This window comes from Alligator mississippiensis, chromosome 3 (genome assembly GCF_030867095.1).
Source record: "Alligator mississippiensis isolate rAllMis1 chromosome 3, rAllMis1, whole genome shotgun sequence".
In the NCBI taxonomy this organism is placed as follows: domain Eukaryota; kingdom Metazoa; phylum Chordata; order Crocodylia; family Alligatoridae; genus Alligator; species Alligator mississippiensis.
This window is the reverse complement of record NC_081826.1, coordinates 175646184-175667493: the sequence shown is the minus strand read 5'-3', so window position 1 is coordinate 175667493 and position 21310 is coordinate 175646184. Positions and strand designations below refer to the sequence as shown.

The following is a 21310-nucleotide window of genomic DNA, read 5'->3' as shown; positions in this document are numbered from 1 at the left end:
CTGCCACACCAGGAAGTTCCTATTGCCTCATCCAAACTGTCTCTGCGATGCTACACTTCCTGGACACTGTGTTTTCAGAATGATTTACACTGTCACCTAGTTGGCCATGATTCTGGAAAAAAATCTTTTGTTCTACATTCTGCCTTCCAAAAACAAGGTATGCACTTTATTTGGGGGCATGTTATATTCAAGAAAATGCTGTGTGTATTCACATGAATTTAAAAATATATATTTTAATCAGAAATTGATTGTAAAACACAGGCCAAGAGAATATAGAGTCTGTGTAGGGAGCCTTTAAATTTATGTGCAAACTTAGCATAATGAAGCAAATAGAGGTACTTACTTTTTTCAATATTTTTCAATATTTTATGTTGTAATTCTTGAGAAAATATGGTCAAAGTTTAGAAAGTGCATTATTCATGTAGATATTAGATCAAGATATTTTAATTCTGAAAATGCTTTAGGTTAGGGTGAATGTGCAAGTATCAGACAAGGGTCCTGTTTAGAGGATGTGGAAAATTTTGATCCCACTTAACACTTAGGCAGCACCATTCATTTGTAAATCTCAGAGCATTTGACAAAAGAAGAGCAGGTGTTGTGACCTTTGTTTTGCATATGCAGACACTGTAGGATAGTGTGGTTAACTGGCTTGCTAAAGTGACACGGTCATTTTCACAAGTGAGGAATGTAAACTCTGGGAATTATGTTGGCTTCATTGAAGTCTATGGGAATTTTAATCTGGATTTCAGTGGAGCCAAGGTTTTTCCGTAAATTTTCTAAATCCCAGCCCCATGACTACCATGGTAACTCTCTTCTGCCCTTCACTGATTCTGGTTTAAGATTCTAAGCTGTAGGCAGTTCTGCTCCTTAGAATAATGGATGAGCTGAGCCTGCTCTGCTTCTATGGCAAAACTCCTCTTGCTTCCAGTGAAAACAGGAATAGTAGCTATCTGTGTGTTATGCATCCATGTGTTTGTCTCCGATTGAATTGATCAAAGAAGAATGTATGTATAAAAGTGTTTTCAGGAGAGCTTTCAATTTGTGTACCCTGCTGTCAGTTGGACTGACCAGCTGACTAAATAAGGGCTTTTTGATTTCTATTCTTTTTCTTTTACTCAGTGGTGAACCAGCATCAGTGGGGCTAGAGAATTGTTCCCAAAAGTTGCAACAGTGATTCCTGATTTCTTAATGGAGGTGGGGCTAATCTTCCTATTATTTAGGAAACTGATGTTATTAACTGGGTCCTATTGAATATGATAGTAGGTTTGCATGTCTAGGCAGTACAAATTAGGCAAGTGCTAATTTTTCTATGCTTCTTCACTGTGCTTCTTCACTTTCTAAACTTGGCAAAGAAATTACATCTTTTTCTGTTGGGTACAGATCTAATGACTGTTTAACCTCCTGACTGAACTGCTGTTGCATGCATGCATGCATGCACAGCTAATAGTGTTTCTCATGTGGAGCAAATTATGCTTGTGATCTGAATGCTCTACAAAACAATTTGTAGTTTTCTTATTGTGTTCTGTCTCCTCAGTTGCAAGTTCTTGAGGGAAAAGCCCTGAGATTTCTACAAGTGTCAGAACTGGTGTAAGAACATTCTCAGTGATATGCTTTTGATTCATGTAAAAGATCCTGAATCCACCGACTTTCATGATAAGCATCAGAACCTGGCTTTTTTCCAGCAATGGTTGTCTATGGGTTAAGAGTCTTTTACAAAGGTGAGGAACATTTATTGAATATTCTAGCTGACAACAAATCATTTTGCTACATTTTTTGTATTCACTTTAATTAGGTTCATGGAATGAAGTCTTTGATGAGCTTTTTTCAAAAATCAGAACAATAAATAGTATATCTATCAAGACAACAGGCATTTCAGATTAGGACTCACTTCTGTACTTGTGACTCATTTATCAAAAGAAGTTTCTGAGCTATTAACAGGTAAAAGTAACATGATGAAACCAAACCACAGGTTTATGCCTATAGTATTCATGGCACACCTGCTTACGTTAGTGTTCATTTTATTATAGAAAGATGTTTAAAATGTATTTTTGAAGATAACTTTTTGTGTGTGCCTTTTAGACCTCCTTGAGGCATTTTGAACAGGTGAAATTTGTTTTCAAACTTTGTATCCACTCTGGCATGTTGAAATGTCACAAATGTTGATACAGTAAAGACATTGTAATTTATAGATCCCTCTAGGGATGGGTGGAGAAGACATCATCAGACATCCTTCCACAGTTTATCCTAGAAATGACTGATATTGGGATGAAAGAAAAGGAAGGCTTTATTTCAGGATATGCAAGTTCTTTTCCACCTTCTCTTCATGTCATGCTTGTGGTGATAGACAATTTTACCCAATAGCTTTATTGTTAAGGTTTCTAAATAACTTGGACTTCTGGGAGACACTGTGTAGGGTCAGACCAGGAAGGGCTGCAGCACAAACTGGTTCTTGTACTTGCTTTAGGCTCATCAAAGAGCCCTAATGCATGCCCTATGCAATGCTACTGCGCACTAGTCTCAAGCTACTGTATGGTCAGCATCTTGTGTAGACGTGGCCAGTGGTTCACAACTGGGATGCCACTAAATTCAATAAAGTTGTGGAGGAGAGTCCTGATTCTAAACAGGTTTAGAACAACTATTGTACGGTAATATTGGGCCTACCTTATACATAAAAAGTATCTACTTCTTTACACAAATGTCCATTTATGCCTTTACCTGGCTGTTTCGTTACCAGATTTGCCCATTACTTTGGGGTGTGCTCATTTATTAGGGATACGTTTCTAGGGTCTTCGTAATTCTGTCAATGTGCTGCTTGTGTTACTTGTGTTTCTATACGGAGCTATATATCTCCCTTCTGCAAGTCCTCACCCCCCAGTGGAGCTATCTTGCAGGACTCAGTTGCAATGGGGCTGGGTTCCTCCAGTCACCAAATAAGTCATACACACAAACACACAGATTAACGTGACATGCCTGACCCGGCTGGGTTGATCAGCATGGACAGGCTGACACCCTCATATGCCAAGAATCAGTTCATCAGAGCAATAATAAACTGCAGTCAGACACAAGCACACAGGTAAACAGAACCCCTCTGAATCCGGCTGGGTGTCCAGCTGACACCCTCATGGGCCAGCATTCAGTTCATAAGGGCACATGTGAGTCAAACTGGGTCAATCAGCCTGTACAAGCTGATCCCCTTATGTGTTTCAAACTCAGCACGTCCCAATCTTTACCCCCTTGATAAGCAGACCCCACAGTATTTTTGGGCTTCACAGGGATCTTTAGCTTAGGTAAAAGAAGTGTTGATGCAGAGCATGTGAGGAAGGAGAAGCAGAGAAGGAAAAATATACCCAGTTACTACCAGTTTGACTATAAAAGTTATTTATTGCTAAGTATATGAAATATATAATGGTACTAGTAGTAATAGCCATGCAAAGGAAAACAAATGCAAACAATTACAATACTACCCTGGTTTCACTAAGTATTTGGGGAAACTTAGCTCAAGCTTAACTAGTACAGTTCAGGTTCAGAAATTTATGCCTAGAGAGAAAAGAGAGAGAGAGCGCTGGGATCTCACCAGTCCAAGGTACTCAGGTTGCAAAGCTGACAGGTAAAGTTCATAGCACAATCCTTGAAGGGAGACAATCTGTTCTTCCAGCATCCCAAGAACAACAGGGGATGGTGTCAGCACACACACTGCTGCTTTTTTTACAGATTTTTATACCCGCAGTTCAGCTTCTTCAAGCATTTTCAATAGTGTAAATCATTGTCTTTTCTATTGACAAGGGGTTATCTGGTTTGGAACATCTCAAGAAACTGACTGATAATCAGGAAACACGTAAGGTTAGGGAGTAACCAGATACTTGGGAGCCAGCTTGAAATTCCTATGGATAGCAGGTATACTGATGGGATATGTCATGGTTTCTTCAGAAACAATAGATAGCTTGCAGCATCAGGATTTTGGATTTTTACTTGTTCTGAACAAGTCTCAGCTTAGCATAACTTTTCCAGATTTTACTGTAGTCTTTTAACAGACTTAAGGCAATTATTGGAGTGTTTATAACCTTTGGGCCGGAGGACTTCCACCAGTTGTCCCGGGAAAAGTATGACAACACCTGTGGTCAGGGCTCCAACGGGCTGGACGCTGTGATGAACCTTTACCATTGTTCAAATGTTGCCCATACCCGCTCTGACTCGGTCTCTTGCTTCAGCATTCCCTAACCCGGCAACCGAGTTTTAGTCAATCAAGTTTAAATAGGCCTCCCATAGTGGGACCGGGGAATGTACGGCCCGAGATGCCTATTAAACTTAGAGGTGTGTGTGTGTCTATGTGGGGGAGAAGTCCTTTGTTAATCCAGATTAAAACTGGTCTGATAAATGCTGAGCTAGGTGTGTGTAAATGTGGGTTGATTAGCATTTGGAGCACAGATTCCCCATCATGCAGTGCTCCCCTGCTTCTCTGGTCCCAGAATTCACTGCAGTCTCTGCTTCAGACTTTCTTTTCTCCATCTCTCATGTAAATGAATGGTCATCTGGTTCCATCTTGGATGCAAATGAGACCTAGGGCGGTTGTTTCACTCTTGTCACCCTTATCCGGAGAGTCTTAGGTGTCTCTCACTGCATCTTAATCAGTTTCGTTTATGTAGAGGAAGCGGGGGGGGGGGGAGGGGCGGTGAGTCCTTTGTGAGTTAGACAGGCTGTGTCCTGTGCCAGGGTTGCCCAAGAACACAGAGCTGAGATGTAACAGTTTCCACCTGACAATGTTTGGTTTGCATTCCCTATTGTCACAACTGCAAAGCTAAATGGCAGGCAAAATTCAGGTTGTATAAATCAGTGTGCAGGCTCCACTGATTTACCCTGAGCATTTGGTTCTAAGAGCTCATTTGTTCAGATACATTTTTGGGTCTATGCATGTGGCTTATTTTTATGTTTGCTATTTTTTAAAACTCCTTACTTTTTTTCAGCTAAGGTTAAAATATTAGCAGTATTTGTGCTGATGATCATGATGTCTTCTCCCTTCTTGCATTTCTTTTTCTTATGCATGTATACATAGTATGGGACTTTAGGATAAGGCACTGATTTCTTAGCTTAATCGTAAGGGCTAGGGATAGATATTACACATAAACCGGTTTAAGTGATCAGAAACTGGTTTAAACCTGTAACAGAACAGATGTTCGGTGCACATAAACAAGGTTTGAAAATGGCTGAAACCAGTTTGAGATAAACTTGGTTGAATGTAGTATGAGATTTAACTGATTTGGGCCAAACTGGTTTATGCAATGTCTGTTCCCCTTGCTGGTTTAAGTTAAACCAGACTCCCCTAGCATCCCAGCATGCTCTTTGGGTTGGGTGGGGCTTTCTGCTCCATAGCGGGGTTGACTCCTACCCTCTGCTCCCTGGCTGGAGCTTGTCAGAGACTGCAGGCATCTGCCTGGGTTCCCCCTGGCTTCCCCCCACTCTCCTGCTAAGCAGGGATTATTCCCCTGTCCCCTCCACCTTACACAGACACCTCTCAGCATTACCTAGCAGACCACATGCTCACTACGGTCCGTGCTGTGGCAGAAGGGACAAAGGCAGAATCAACAGGTAGCTGGTAATGTCCCTCTGTTGTTTTCTTAACGGGGTGATAAAGACTGTGTTATCAATTCCCTGCTGGGCTGTTCAGAAGTGTGGGGGAGAAATCCTCCCTAATCAGAGCGTCCTGCTGGGGCCTGGCCATGCCCCCTCAGCTCAGCACTATTGAAGGGAATGGAGGGCTGCTTTAGTGCCCCCTGGCTTCCAGCCTGAGCCACTGCAGGCATGCACAGGTATTTCTGCAATGAAAAGGGAATATCTATCCACCTCCAAATTGGTTCGAGCTTTTCAGGTTAGACTAACATGCAAAGATTGAATCAATCAATTCAGGCTCAGGTCTTTTGAATGTCTGTCCCTAGCCAGGGTGTTGACTTCTGGTTTGACTCTGGGAGTAACATTCATCCTTGTACAAGCCCTGCACACCAGTCAGATTCCATGTAAACCACTGAAATGTAGGCTAAAGTGTTGGTTAGGTCTTGGTGCAGACCCTCTGTACTCTGGGTGTATTTCACTCTGGTATTCATAGCCCATGTGGAAGGCCTGTGTGCTTTACTTGGGTAAATTTGTCCTTATGGGTGGCTTCAGGTACCATTTAGGCCCACTTAAATCTTTAAGGAAAAATCCTGATCTCTTTGAAATAAGAGCCAAGAATCTGTTGTTGGATTTAGTACTTAAGGCTTAAGTGGCATATGGGGCACAATGCAGAGTATCTGAACTGTAATGGATTTCACCTTATCTGAATAAGGGATCAGCCATAGAACAAGTGCTTCTTAAACAGTATTTGTACAGCTAAGTAATGCCCTGTCTGGGTTCTCTCTCTTTTTCTTTCTTTCCCTTCCCCCATTTAATTTGATCCTTACTTTAATGATCAAAGGTTGGGGGGCTTTCTGTTTATCTTTCCAATTTAGAAAAAAACATATTCTGAATGATTTTCACCATTGAATCTTATCCCAGTGATCTGGTGGTAAATCATTCAGAACAAAGCTTTGGAGGGCTTTTAAATAAATCATAATATTATTATATGTGCAAATATATATCAACCAAGCTGGGAAGTGCAATTAGATGACTAACTAGGTTGCCTCTTCCCCAGTTGTGTATTCTGTAGTGAGATGGGCACATACCCAAGCCACTCATTTAATACATTTGCTCTTATTTAACATAACAATATTTTCTTTACTATTAGGTGCCACCTGTCAAAACTTTTGAAAGTGTGGGAAGCAGGCCTAGTACAAAACACATATAACAAAGTCATGACTCACTAGTATGGTTTTTGAAGTGCTGAAGTGTACTCCCCCTTGCTCCACCATGTTTTGCCAGTACACTTCTCATGATTGACACCCCAGAAAGACTATAGGAGTGCACTTTGCTCAACTGACCTCCTAAGTCTCTGTCCTTTCCCTTCCTGCTTCTTATCTCAAATATATCCAGCTTTCCAACTTAAACTTCAGATATTTTCCCATGGTGAATGACATGCACTTACCAAAAGCTTCCATTATCACAGGATGAACAAGCCACCAGTATACATCCTTCCTGAAGACATGCTTTTCCATATATATTTGCGCAAAATCAGGAACAAACCATCAAAATGTGCACTTTCTTTGTGTAACATTATTTCATAAAAAGGCCAGCAGGAGCCCAGATCAGTTGTGTGCATTGCATCCATCAAATACGTGCACAGAAGTGTGCATATACAAAAATAACTATGTACATGTGCACAGAATTAATGCTTATTTGACCTTTTCCCCTTCTCATAGGAAATTTAATTATGATGAAAATGGGGGGGGGGGGGGGAATAAAAAAAAATGGAGGTTTGCCCAAAAATGAATTTTGTTTTTGTCCAAACATTTTAAAAGGAAAACAGATAAATTGGATTTGGAAATATTATCACAATGTGTCATACCAACTGTCATTTGAGTGCCTCATTGTTCTTATTTTTTTCTTCCAGACAAGGCTTCCTGTCTTCATTACATCTCCCATGATGCAGCACAACCTTCCCGCCGGTGAACAAAGGTGGTAGATTATGGGAGCCCCCATAATAATCATGGAAAATACCCCATGCATAATCATGGAAAATACAGTTAGTTGGGTTCATGAAGCATGCACACTTCAGGTCCCACAGGTCCCACAAGGTCCTGGATCAGTGTTTCTGAACCAAAAAATTCAGGAACATTTTCTAGTTTTTGGGTTTTTTCCTGACAAAATGCCAGATCTTTTGCCTGTTTGCATGCACCTTTTTGATGATATGTTATCAGATGCTTTTGAAAAGGTGTTCATTTTTTGTAAGCAAAATCAACCATTGCAAACCCATCTCCATGGAAAAATTTGAACCATTCATATATGATGCTTAGCCACATAGGAAGTTAAGCATATTATTAAATTATTTCACTAGAAATTGTCAGGGCCGAGGGGCTGTGGCCAGCAGCCCGGGCACGTGGGCCGGGGAAAAGGGTCGGCACGGCGAACTAGAATTAAGCATGGACGCGTAGAGGTTGATTAAAGATTATTTTACTTACACCGTAGGTGGTCGCAGTGCAGGCAGGAAAACTTTCTTGCGTTGCAGTTACAAAACGAAAACAAAACTTGAACAAGACCCGCAGAAAACTCGAGCCTCTTGAAACAACCCGGACAGAGCTCTGGATACACACACACACACAAAGTTTGCTAGGCTCCGTGGACTGACCGAAATGAGAGTCCAAAAGGTGACTCTCCACGAGCGCGCAGGGTGGGGTATGTTGAGGGATCAGGCGGCTATGGGGAGAGGCTAGAGGTTGATCATAGATTCATAGATGTTAGGGTCAGAAGGGACCTCAATAGATCATCAAGTCTGACCCCCTGCATAAGCAGGAAAGAGTGCTGGGTCTAGATGACCCCAGCTAGATACTCATCTAACCTTCTCTTGAAGACCCCCAGGGTAGGGGAGAGCACCACCTCCCTTGGGAGCCCGTTCCAGACCTTGGCCACTCAAACTGTGAAGAAGTTCTTCCTAATGTCCAATCTAAATCTGCTCTCTGCTAGCTTGTGGCCATTGTTTCTTGTAACCCCCGGGGGCGCCTTGGTGAATAAATACTCACCAATTCCCACAGGGAAAACTCCCTGCACCTATCTCCTTGAAACTTGGCAGGCTTCATACCCTCAGAAGGGGCTACCATCCCTGCAATTTTCATCTGAATCAAGCAAAAAATGATACAGATCAGGCCCCTGTATTCTCTTTTAAGTCACACGCGGAGTTTATTAGGCTCCACAGCGCACTTAGAGTTCTTCACAAGATGGATGTGAAGTTCTCCTCCTCCAACCTGGGCAGAAACTGCTCAAGCCTCTTATACGGCTAGCAAGCCAATCGCTAGCCGCCACGTGGGAATAATTTAGAAACAGCCAATAGTGGGGAACAAATTTACATACGGGTGGCGGGAACTCCTTTGCACCAGGGTTTTTCTCTATGCAACTGAGAATTGCACCGTGCAAAGAAAGCTCCTTGTGGCGGGAAATAATTCTGCAGTGCCGAAGCGCACACAAAATCATACCCTTTGGGTCATGACAGAAATGAGTTCACTTATGCTAAAGCACTGTGCTGAATCAGGGGCTATAATAGTTTTGATTTTTACTGACATAGACATTTTTTCCTGATGATAGATTTTTGGGGAGTATCTAGTAGGGCTGTGTGAAATTTCTATGGGTGTTTTGTTTCAAAGCTGTTTTGACGCATTTCGAGCTCAAAACAGAGAAATCGAAATGAAATGAAAGGCTTTGAAACAGCTTTGAAACGAAACAATGGAACTTGAAACATTTTGAAACTTTCAAAAGGTTTTGAGTTTCAAAGCCAGGCTTGCTTGCAGCTAAACAGAAACTGGGTGGGGGGGGAGAGGACTGCTCTGATACTGACATCTAGTTCTCAGTTCAATTCCCCAGCTCTCTGATCATTTCTCCAGCTTTTCCCAGGGGACGTGGGCCCCCGATCTGACCAGAGGGTTCCAGCAGCAGCGGCTTGAGACAGCCTGCACCAAGCACTGGGAAGACTGCAGCACTGCCACTGGCCCTAGCCTGCAGCTGCTGAAACCCCGTGCTCAGATTGGGGGCCCGCACCCCCCAGGAAGAGCTGGGGAAATGATCAGAGAGTTTGGGAATTGAACCTGGGGCTAGGGAATTGAACAGGGAGCTGGGGAATCGAACCGGGAGCTAGGGGAATGTTTGAGTCCCTGAACATTCCCCCAGTTCCCAGTTCAATTCCCCAGCTCCTCGGTCTTTCCCCCAGCTCTCTGATCACTACCCCCAGCTCTTCCTGAGGGGTGTGGGCCCCCGGATGATGAGAAATGACAGCAGGCTGCTGCTGCCAGCTGGGGATAGCGGCGACTGTGTTATTTCCCCAGCTGGCAGCAGCAGTCTGCTGAAACCCTGTATGCACATCTGGGGGCTGCACCCCCCAGGAAGAACTGTGAGGATAATCAGAGAGCTGGGGAATTGAACTGGGAGCTCTGGCTGACAGGTAGATCCACCCCAGCTCCGGGGTAGCGCGCAACACCCTGCCGAGCTGTGCTGCACCTGTGCGATGGTGCAACTGCTGTGTGGGTGCCAGGCGGGGGGGGGGGGGTGATCCCTGCTGCCCCCCCACTGCTCAACATTGCGCGGGGGACATTCTGCCACAAGCTTCCAGAGGCCCCAATTGCCACTGCCAGAGCAAATGAGTGTGGCACATTTTTTTTTTTTTAAAGGTCTGCACTCAACAGCTGCAGAGCATGTGGATGACAGCATGCTGCCCTACCACCTGGGGCCAGCACCAGCACCCGAGTCTGCCTGGTGCAGCCTATGCCGAGCGCTGGGAAGAACCCAGTGCTGGTGCTGGTGCTCGCCCCAGCCGGCAGCGGCAGCATGCTGTCATCCCGCATGCAGATCCAGGGGTGCGTTCCCCCCAGAGGGCAAGGGGCCTCCAGATCTGTATGTGGGATGATAGCATGCTACTGCTGCTGGCAAGTGATACTAGTTTTGCTTTGAACAGTTTGAGGTGCAGTGTCACAAAACTCCCTGCACCTATCTCCTTGAAACTTGGCAGGATTCATACCCTCAGAAGGGGCTACCATCCCTGCAATTTTCATCTGAATCAAGCAAAAAATGACAAAGTTATAGGCATTTTTGTGATTTCCCACTATAGCCTATGGGCTAAACGTCGAAATGCGTCAAAACAGCAAAACAGCTTCAATGAAACAAAATGGTTCTTCAAAACTGCGAAATGAAACACTGTCCCTTCAAAATGGTGAAAGGGAAGTCAAAATAAAACGGTGCTGTTTCGCACAGCCCTAGTATCTAGTAATGTTTTTCTAAACAACTGTCTATTTCTGTTCATACTGCTCTGTATAAATGCTGGTTTCCAATATTTTTTGTGGGGCAGAATGTACAGGGAGAGGAGAAGAGAAAAACTGGATGCTTTTAGAGCAGCGAATACATATCTTATTGGTTGAGCATATGTCTGGTTTGCAAAAAAGTGTATATATTGTAATAGGTAACCATGATTGTTATGTATATTGATGTGTCAGAGTAAGTTCTGCTGAATTACAGTTCAATGCAATGCACTTTGTAGCAAAAGCTGTCAAAAGTATGTGTGTGTACTCCAGATACCTCCCCCCGCAAAAGATCCGTGTGCTAATTAGCCCCCTTCTCATGACTGGAACCGGGTGTTCTGGTCCTGAGTCCTGGGATGCTCCAAAAATGTATATGCAGATGAGGCACAGGGCAACCTGGTCTGACTTCACTTCATAGGGGGTGGGCCAAACTAATCATATGCAACAGGCTGAGAAAGGAGCTGACGGAGAGATTCTGGGTGAACTGTTTGGGGCCCTGTTTCATGGTGTTTACCAATGATGTTTGTTGTGGTCGTGTTGGTCTAGGGACAAAGGCAGACAATGTTCTTTGGGTAAATCTGATATCTTTTATTAGACCAGCTAAAATAGTTGGTAAAATTCTCCTTTGAAAGCTTTCAGGTACAAACACCCTTCTTCAGGGTGCAGGTGTTTGCCAGGTATTTAAGGCTGGTGAAGAAACAGGAATCATTGGAAATAAGAAAGCAATGCACAGCTCAGCTGCAGAAGTGAAGAGAAAGTGAAAATGTATGCAAGGTCAGGACTCACCATGACATTAGAAAAGAGTTGACAGTGAGGGGAACTGCGCTTAATGGGGCACTACCCCATTAAGGAGCATTACCATAATTCCTCTCAATGTGGAATTTTCCCGCCACATGAGAGTCTCTTGCACAGCAAAAGTTTTCTGCTGCAACAGAAAACCCCGGTGCAAGAGAGTTCCCGCCATTCGCATGCAAATTTGTGTCCCGCTATTGGCCAGTTCTAAATTATTCCTACGTGGTGGCTAGTAATTGGCTTGCTGGCCGTATAAAATTTCATGTGACTTCCGCCCAAGTCAGAGAACTTTGAGCACACTGCAGAGTGCCTCTAAAGATATCTGACTTGCGGCTGAGCTGATCGATAGCCTGATCACCTATCGATTCTTCTCCCCATCACCGAGCGCAATCCTCAATGTACCCTTTCCCTGCCGGCTTAATTTGTGGATGGATTAGCTGGCCTGAGCCTTGCCAGCTGGAGCAACTCGTGGAGTTGTTTAAGCGACCGGACCACCTGCGTTGCGGCTACTAGTGGCGTGAGTAAAGTTTTTGCAACCAATACGCTTTGTCTGCCTCTCCATTCACCAGCCCGCCCAAACGACCAAGCAGTTTGTATATCACCTCGAGTCGGCTCCGGCTGTCCGAGACATGGTGACGAGGATGGGATCAGGGGAAAGCATGCTGGAGCTAGAATTAGTTAATAACTGCCCTTGGCGCAGTGAAAAACGCCAAGTAGAAAACTTTATGGAACTGGAGGCGCATATCGCTTACCACCAGGCGGGCGGAACGGGTGAGAGATTTATCAGCGGACGCCTTTCACTGAAGGGAGAAGAGGGAGCTTCCGAAGACGGAGCCCCGAGAGAGAGGGAAGTGTATTTTCACCCCGCGGCATTCGGGTGTATAATGAGCGATGAGCGGGTCCTGTTCAGGCCCCTCGACATTGTGTCCCTCGCCAGAGTCAACCCGGCGGGCGAAGTAAACCCGACCCTCACCCAGGAGTGTGCCCGTTGCCTAAGATGTGCTCGGGAGAGTGAAGAACCGGTGCCGATCGACCGGTTTGCCCCCTTTACGCTGGAGTCTAGATTAAGGGGTCGCGAGCTTCCATCTGAGCTCTGCGAAGATCTGGAGACGGAGGAACGTGCTGCGGATGAGAGGGTGCCCCCACAATACGACAAGGGGGGAGTGTAACTGTAACTGATCTAATGCAGAAGAATTTAAGTTTGAAAGCCCAGCTACATATGGCCATTCAAGCGGTCAAAGAAGCGGCTGCGAAAGAAAATCTTGAGACGCCACGCCAAGATGGCGCCGAGCAGGAGAGAGACTGCGTGGAAGAACCGGAAGAGAAGGGTGGAGCTTCGGAGGAACCCGAGAGAGTTCGGTCAGCGACTCCGCCCACCGACGCAGCATCGTTTCCGGCGATCCCGCCCACCGACGCAGCGTCGCTTCCGGCAACCACACCTTCATGTCGACGAAAGGGAGAATCGAGCGGAGGAGTGCATCCGCCCCTCCTGCCTGAAGCAATAACAGCAGCAGTGACTCCCGCAAAAGTAGTTCAGCCTGTAACAACAATTAACCGAGTTGCTACTGCCTACTATGCTCGCACCAGAACTGAACTACAGGATTTGTGCAGAGAATCAAGAATCCAACCTGAAGAAACTCTAGCTGTGTGGTTGGGACGTCTGGTCGTGGAACTTGGATCCGACCTGCTGAACCAGGAAGAAGCAAGCTTCTTGGTCAGACAAGCTTCATGGAGTAGAGGACATGTCACTGACATCGACATGGTAGCGGTCAATGTTCACTGGCCTATTCCACTGCCAGCGCTTGTTGCAGGACTGATCGGCCAGAAAGCCCACACATGGCATGACAGACAGCCAGAACATACCGGCGCAGAACATCTTATGCTAGCAATCATTGGAGTCTCGTACTGTGCCTGGAACCCCAGAGCATGTGCGCTGGGACTGACATCACTCCAGCGAATAAGACCATGGCCTCACCGTCATCTACGAGATCCTGGAACCATTCCAGTGACCGTTCACAGCATAGATAGTTGTCTTGAGGTTTATGGGCGAAAGAACATCGTCGTCCTCCGGATTCTGCTTAACCCAATGGTTAACCAGCCTGTGAGTAACCTCCTTCGTCAGTTGTCTCAACTGCGTATCCTAATAGAGCCAAGATTATCTGGTGATTGGGAACGTCAACACCCGACCGAGATTCAAGGCATAAGACACCGCGAATCCGACCTTCCATTATTGCCACAGAGAACACCAGAGGAGCGATACATGTTTGGATTTCTCCTACAGCGTTCTGGACTCAATAAGCGACAACTTCGGATTTTAGGGGATGCAGGCCAATGGCAACTGGCCTATGAGTTAGGTTTCCGTTATCTAGAAGAATTAGACGACGGCTCCTCGACGATTTCATCTAGTTGAGTGTGCAAGACAGGATAGATTAAAGTAGCAAACACTTATATGTTTTGAAATTAATAGTGTAGTTACATAAGAATTTTTGTAAATATTTTGAGATAAGTTAACTTATTTTTTGATTGTTTTGTTTACAGATCCGGAATTCAGAGTGCATGGTGAAGAGAAGCCCCCAGAAGGATAACATCATAGAAAGAAGTGAGGGCCTGACGCGCGACTTTGCCATAACGCCCACTGAAGCCCTGATTGTGCAGTTTTTTGTTGTGAATCTGATTATGTGTATATGTATTTGTGTTGGTTATTATTTGGTTCGATCCCTTGAGGACGAACTTCTTATGTTGGTGGATTTTGTGTTTACCCGTTTAGTTTGACTACCCGTGACAAGAGCTCTTGATTACTCGAGTGACGAGCGTGCAGCATAATTCAGCTGTGCCTTCAGCAAGGGGGGATGTCACAACCCAAGGGTGTGATTTTTGTTTGTGTGCGCTTTGGCACTGCTGAATTATTTCCCGCCACTTGTAGCTTTCTTTGCAGGGTGCATTTCTTCGTTGCAGAAAGGAAATGCACGTTGCAAGGAGTTCCCGCCATTTGTATTCAAATTTGTGCCCCACTATTGGCCAGTTCTAAATTATTCCTACGTGGTGGCTAGCGATTGGCTTGCTAGCCGTATAAGAGGCTTGAGTGGTTTCCGCCCAAGTTGGAGGACTCCATGAACATCAGGAGGAGGAGACTTCACGTCTCATGAAGATCTCTAAGCGCTGCGGAGCCTATCGGACCCAGCGTGTATTTCAAGAAGGCTATAGGGGTCTGATCAGCCTCTCGCCTCTCCCCGTCGCCGCCTAATCCCTCGACGTACCCTTCCCTGCGCACAAGTTCCACGGAGCCTAGCAAACTTCGTGTGAGTGAATCCAGAGCTCTGTCCGAGTCCTTAAACTGGGACTTAAGCGAAGTTTTCCTGGAAGTTTTCCAGCCTGCACCGCGACCATCTACAGTGTAAGTAAACAATCTTAAATCAACCATTAAGCGTCAGTGCCTAATTCTAGCGTGCTGCCTGCCTTCCCCGACCTGGAGTGTCCGGGCTGCTGGCCACAGCCCACCGCGCAAAAAAAACGGGCCTCGGACTGCTCCCGGCCCGCACAATAGTCATGCTTAATATTAGCTGCATTTAATCAGGTTCATAATTGATTTCCATTGCTGAGCACGTTACTTTTGGCAGCAGATTAACAGATAGACAGTGTATTTAATGAGGTTTTCTTGTATGCCATTATAAGATGAGGGGCTTTTCTTCCCATATCTGTGGGGGGGGTGGAGAGAGGAATGGGATGGGTCCTCGTCTTGTATTTGTGTAAATATGGTATTGAAGTTGTTGTGATATACTTTTTTTCTATGTAAGAAATTTCCCATGTAGGATCAGGATTTCAAAGAGAGGCCTATTGCCAATCATTGTTGCCCAGTCCGAACAGCTCTGGCTGGCAGGGGGGCCCTGGGGCTCAGCCTGCCAGCCTGGGGCTGCTCTGACTGGACTCAGTGTGCTGTGGAGGCAGGCATCCCCTGCACTGAATCACACTCGTGTCCCAGCCAACAGTGCCCAAACCAATATAGTCCCAGGGTAGTATTTACAAGTACTACCTTGCTGCAGAATTTATTAGTTTCCTGTGCCCTCATAGCGATTCATGTATAGACACTGAGACTTTTACTGCAGAGCAAGTTAGTCAGCTCTGCAGTGAACATCTCATGTAGATGCACCCTAGGAGGAAAAATTTACATCTAGAGTATTCACAAAACCTCCAGCACTAAGTAGCAGACAAGACTTATCCATCACGAGTTCCTGGTGAAGCCCGAAGCAAATAAGTAATGAAAAAAGACTTCTTAAATTATTGTTTGCTATCACATTATGGTATGTAACTTTGCATGACAAGACATGACAAAATATACCTCAAAGGAGGGGGGGAATGTTCTGTTAGACCCGACCAGCTAACATCTGTCAGTCTCTGCTGTGGTAGTCAAAGCAAACTGTAAGTAACAAAGGACCATTTAATATTTGAATACTAGCAGACTGTACTGTATCAGACTTGGCACAATATTTCTGAGTTGTTCGGCACATCCCTTGAAACGTTATAAGGCATAAAAGTAATTGTAATTATGACTAACTCATTAAACAGGTTTTGTTTTAGTGAATTTAATGTTGCTGAAGGTGCTATACTTCTCAGCCTAAAGCCTGAAATGCTCTTTTAAGCCTTAAGACAGGCACACTGCTAGTTGCTTAATGTAGCATGGACCTCACCCACAAAGAACTTGTCATGATATAAAAAAGTAGCTAGTACTACCAAGCCCTTGCACCCCCTGCCCCCTGTTTCAGCACTCGACAGCCTCTCTTTGCAGGGTACTAGCATTCCTAGTTATACCTCTGAAGAAAACACTCATATTCTATGCCCTCCTTGGTAAGTCTACCAATTGACAAAGGAAAGCTGATTTTTGATCTGTGGATTTCTGTCCACTTGAAATTGAACTGAAACTACCAACTAATTTAATATAGGCCACTAACTTGTTGCTGTCCCGGTCACATTCAAGTTCTCCTCCTACAGAAGAAAACCTTAAAGGCTTATCCTGTTACTTTATCCCCAGGGTTCCCTACTGAGTCTTGTTCTTTACACACAGCCAGGATTTTATAGCATGATCTCCCTCTTTGTGCAAACACAAATAACTGGTGCTAACATAATAGGAAGTTAGAAAGGAAAGACAAGATTTTCCAGATCACACAGCACCACCCTGTAACAGCTGCCTTTGGGTTAACAAGAAACTCAGTGCTAGCAGGCACCTGATTTGCAGCAGAACAGCTGAATTGATAGAATGCAATGTGTGCTTCCGCCTGGGGTTGCAATGAAAACGTTGGAATCAGATGGGAATGATAGTGATAAGAAGAGTGAAAAGTGAGCAATGCATTTTGTATAGAATATTTGAGTTAGTTATGTATCATCTACCTCAGTGTGCATGTCTTCACAAGATGCTTAACTGCACATTAGCATAGTTTACTGCAAAGTAAGCATGTGTGTCTACACGTGCACATGCTTACTATGCAATAAACTTCCCTCATCCAAAGTAAGTTTGCTACCTGGAAATGCAACTAGGAAATTTACTTGAGCTTAGTAACGGCACAGTAGTGCTCATGTAGATGCCTGACCAAGAGCACTCATGGAGCTGGGTGGGGAACAAACCCCCCAGCCTGTTCTCCCTTCAGCTCCAGGTTTGCAGAGCTGAGTGGGGAACAAGCTGCCCGGCCTCTGCCAAGTGTACAGGGCAGGGGCTGGGAACTGTCCTGGACAGGGACAGGTCCCAGTCCTGTGCCCTGATCAGGTGATTGAGGCTTGGAAAGAGCAGCAGGGGGTGGAGTAGGTCCCAACCCCCTGCCCTGCTCTGCTGGTGGGGCAGCTAGCACATAGTTCCCTGCTAGCTGCCCCTCTGGCAGATTGGGGCAGGGGGCTGGAACCTGCCCCTCCCCTACACCTCTTTCCAAGCCCCATGCCCCTGATCTGGGAGCCAGGGCCAGGTGCTCCCTGCTGCTGGGACAGGAGGACATTGTCCTCACCCCAGCAGTAGGCAGCTCCCTGGGGCCAAGAGACAGCCATCTTCTGTCCTAGTGCTCTCTGCCAGCTGAGAATTCTCCCCAGTAGCATCAGGGGCCCATTGCAGCTGCAGGAAACTTTGTGCAAAGAGCAGCAAATCTTCTCCCTAATCCCCTCATGTGTAGACACCTGCTTGAAAGCGTTTACTCCAGAGTATTTTACACCAGAGTAAACTTAGGCTGGATTAAATGCATATGTAGATGTGCCCAGAGTAGATGCTGAGTTTTGAAATAAGTTTTTACCACCTGGTCATCAAATAGCCTGAATGATTTTCTTTCACAAATCAATGAGAAATGATTCCAAGTTCTGATTTTTTTTTTTTTTTTTTTTTTGCCTTTTGGTGGGAGATGACTCTTTATTGTTCTTTGATTTCAGCATGAATATTTTCTGAATGGTGGTTTGTTTGAAAATGTAAACCCTGATTCAGTAAGGTCCCTAAGCACACAGCTAAATCCAAGCAAAACCTTAGGAAAGGTAGGTATGGCAAAGGTCATAGAAGGAGACTCAGACAGACATTAAGAAATGGGAAAGAGACTCACAAGACAGGAAGGAACAATACAACAAGGAAAGTGAGAAGATGGAAGAGAGGGAAAATTAGAAAAGACATGAAATAAACAAGAAGAAAAAAAAGAGACGGGGGAGAAAAAAGACAGGATCTGGCTCAGCAGAGCATCATAAGCTATTTTTTAACTTTAAGCAATGAACAATCCTATTCATTTCAGTAGGACTGCTCCTATGAGTAAAGTTGAATCCATGCCTATAGTGTGGCAGGGCACTGGTAGTGCCTGCCACTTTAAGCACTGGGCCAGGGCAGGGCAGGTGCCTGTTGAGGGTGGCCATTTTAAGACCCAGCTCCCTGATTCATGATTAGCCAGCAGACATGAAACGTTACTCTGCTGAGCTCTGCCAGGTACACTGCGGAGGACAGGGTGAGGCTATGGGGATGGAGGAGGCCTCATTTGTCCTAGGTAAGACATGAAACTGCACCCTGCTGGGCAAAGCAGGGTCTGGTGGGGCTCCCTGTGGTGGGAGAGTCCCCAAGAAAAGCCAGGCTAATCGCCTTCCTGGTGAAAGGTAAGTGTGGGGCGCCTTATAACCCCAGCCCTTGGTGGGTTCAACTGGTCCTGGGGGAGCCCAGGTTCATGGCAGTCCTGAGGCAGGGCCCAGGTTGGCTGAGGGACCTGGAGCAGTGCCCAGCCTCTTTGTGAGTCCTGTCACTGTGGGGACCCTGAGAGGGGGCCAGGCATGGCTACAACCATCTGAGCCTCACAGGGTGTAATGCCCCAGGGCAGAGGGCCAGGTAGGGCTACAGCCATCTAAGCCAGACGGGGTGACAGACCCCAGTGAGGGGGCAGTGTGCGAGCTCCAGCTAGGGGGCTGAGGACTTGGAGCCCAATATGTTTGTTTGCCTGTTCCTGTGCATGTGCTATGAAAGACCCAGTGCAAACCACTGGTGGATGCCATCTATGAGGCTTAGGCCATAGAGTAGGGGTGGAATGGAGCTGCAAATATCCCCCTAAACATCAGGGTTCAAAATGGGTAGCCTCCCACCTGAGTAACATCCTACTACTATTAATTACATCAAGGCTTGGCAGACGAGTGAGGTGGGTGTCTGGCTCATAAACAGGAGGCAGGCCAGTGTTTGCACAAGGCATGAAAGCTTGCCCCTGTCATAACAGGCCAGATTTCAGTGACCATGATGGGTCATTATGGGTCTCTCATAATTAAGGGTGATCATGCCACAGCTGAGATAGGCTTTCATTATCATATGGGTACCCATCATGCTTGATTCAAGTATCACAAAATTTGCAGTGCTGCTCATTGTGTGAGTTGGTTGTCTGCTGCTACCACTGCATCCTCTACCTTGCACACTTTTTCTATCCAATGCCACACTCCTGCTATTATAAAATGTTTATACCTTCCTGCACCTTGGTGTCCTATTGCTGCCTACTTGTGTCTAAGAGATTAAAAGAATGTCTAATAGGTTGCATTTGATCATGAGTATATTTCCAATGTCCTTGGAATTTACTTGGGCAAGAAATGGGAAGCTCCAATAAGTGTTATATTGATGCCCCCATGTACATATAAACTAACATTCTTTTAGGTATTTGATAGGACATTTTTAAGGATTTCAGAATAGTAGGTGATCCTATACAGATATCAAGCTATCTTGGTTTTTGCTTTTTCTCCTGTGATGAATTTCTAGTTCTTGTTTTATCCTTGGAGCCAATATGACATGGACTACTGGAACTACTACAAGAGAACAACATTTTGTGGTGGTGTCTGGGCTTGTCTTCTCTGTTTCATCTTATTATTATTGAATTTCAAAAAGGAAAATATAATATCTCTATTGAAAGAATGACAGCTGAAGAACCAAGTTAAACAATTGGGTGTAAATGGAAGTATAAATAGATATAATCTATCTGTGCTTCAAATAAAAAATTACATTAAGGATAGAGGCACTGAAGTTAGAAAATGCCACAATACAAATAATCATAAAGCCAAAATTGAAAGAACATTCTCTGTCAGCTTGTGGTCCTGATTTCAGAAATACTTAAGATTGGCTGACACTTGCTGTTGTTGAATCCAATAAGGATTTGCTGAGTGCTTTTGAAATGTTATCCTACATTTGTGCATCCTCTTCCCACACACCCCATTCTCTACCACACTTGTAACAGCTAGATCCTCCAGTCATGTACCCACAGGACACACAATAGCATTTTGTCCTACATGTCTGTCCACACCTGTGTCTAACTCTTATATTATCTTGCCAACCTTCCCCTGTCCCGCCCCACCTCCCCCCCCCCCACAAACTTCCTTTCCACTATCTGAGTTATTAGTCATGCAGGCAATTCCAGTGTGAGCATTTCCTTACATACCTACTGAAAGCTAGCTTCAGTAGGTATGTAGTGGCAAGAATCAAGATTTTTTTCTAAAACTAGTTGTTTTCTTTTAGCAAATAAGATACTTTATTTTTTCACCCTAAGAATTTTGTCATCTTTCCCCTTGGTGGATTTAGCCAGGAATTGAGAAGCAAAAATCATGAATTATGGTATATCCTGTTTTAGTCAAAAAATGCTAAAAAATGTTCTTTATCTGAGGGAATCTCACAGACTGTAGTTCACTTAATCTGTCACAAAATCAAAATACAGGCCTGGTACAGAGCCCTAGGAAAACTTGCAGTGTGTATGTGCAATAAATTGTTTCCTTTAGTTCTGTGGTTTTGCTTATGATAAGGACTACAGATATGCAGAGTTCCTTTATGGCTGCAGATGTTTACACTTCTAATCACTTTTGACAGTGTGATTAGAAAAAACAGTTGTCACTGGGTACTCCCCCCCTCCCCCCCAGATTTATATCAAATGCCTGAAAATTGGGACTCAAAAAACAGGGCTGCGGGAAGGAGGGGAGCAGCTTACATTGCCATCAAAAGCAAACATTTGTGAAAAAAAAATCCAGCCTCATTAAGCTAGATGACAGGGCAAGCAATATTTTTAAAGATAAATTGTGCTTGCCGCCCCCTGTTAACAAAATTGTACAGAACCCATTAAAAGACTTCTTTAATGGTATGCTTCTGCAAGTACATAAAATTA

General features: G+C 44.8%; 1 long non-coding RNA gene across 1 annotated transcript; it reads left to right on the top strand.

Moving 5' to 3' along the window:
* Positions 1-1538: 1538 nt before the first annotated feature.
* On the top strand, positions 1539-15167 carry LOC109281487 (uncharacterized). Its single transcript, XR_009460522.1, has 3 exons — positions 1539-1718; positions 7517-7581; positions 14232-15167. It is a non-coding gene; the product is annotated as an uncharacterized LOC109281487 (long non-coding RNA).
* Positions 15168-21310: the final 6143 nt, after the last annotated feature.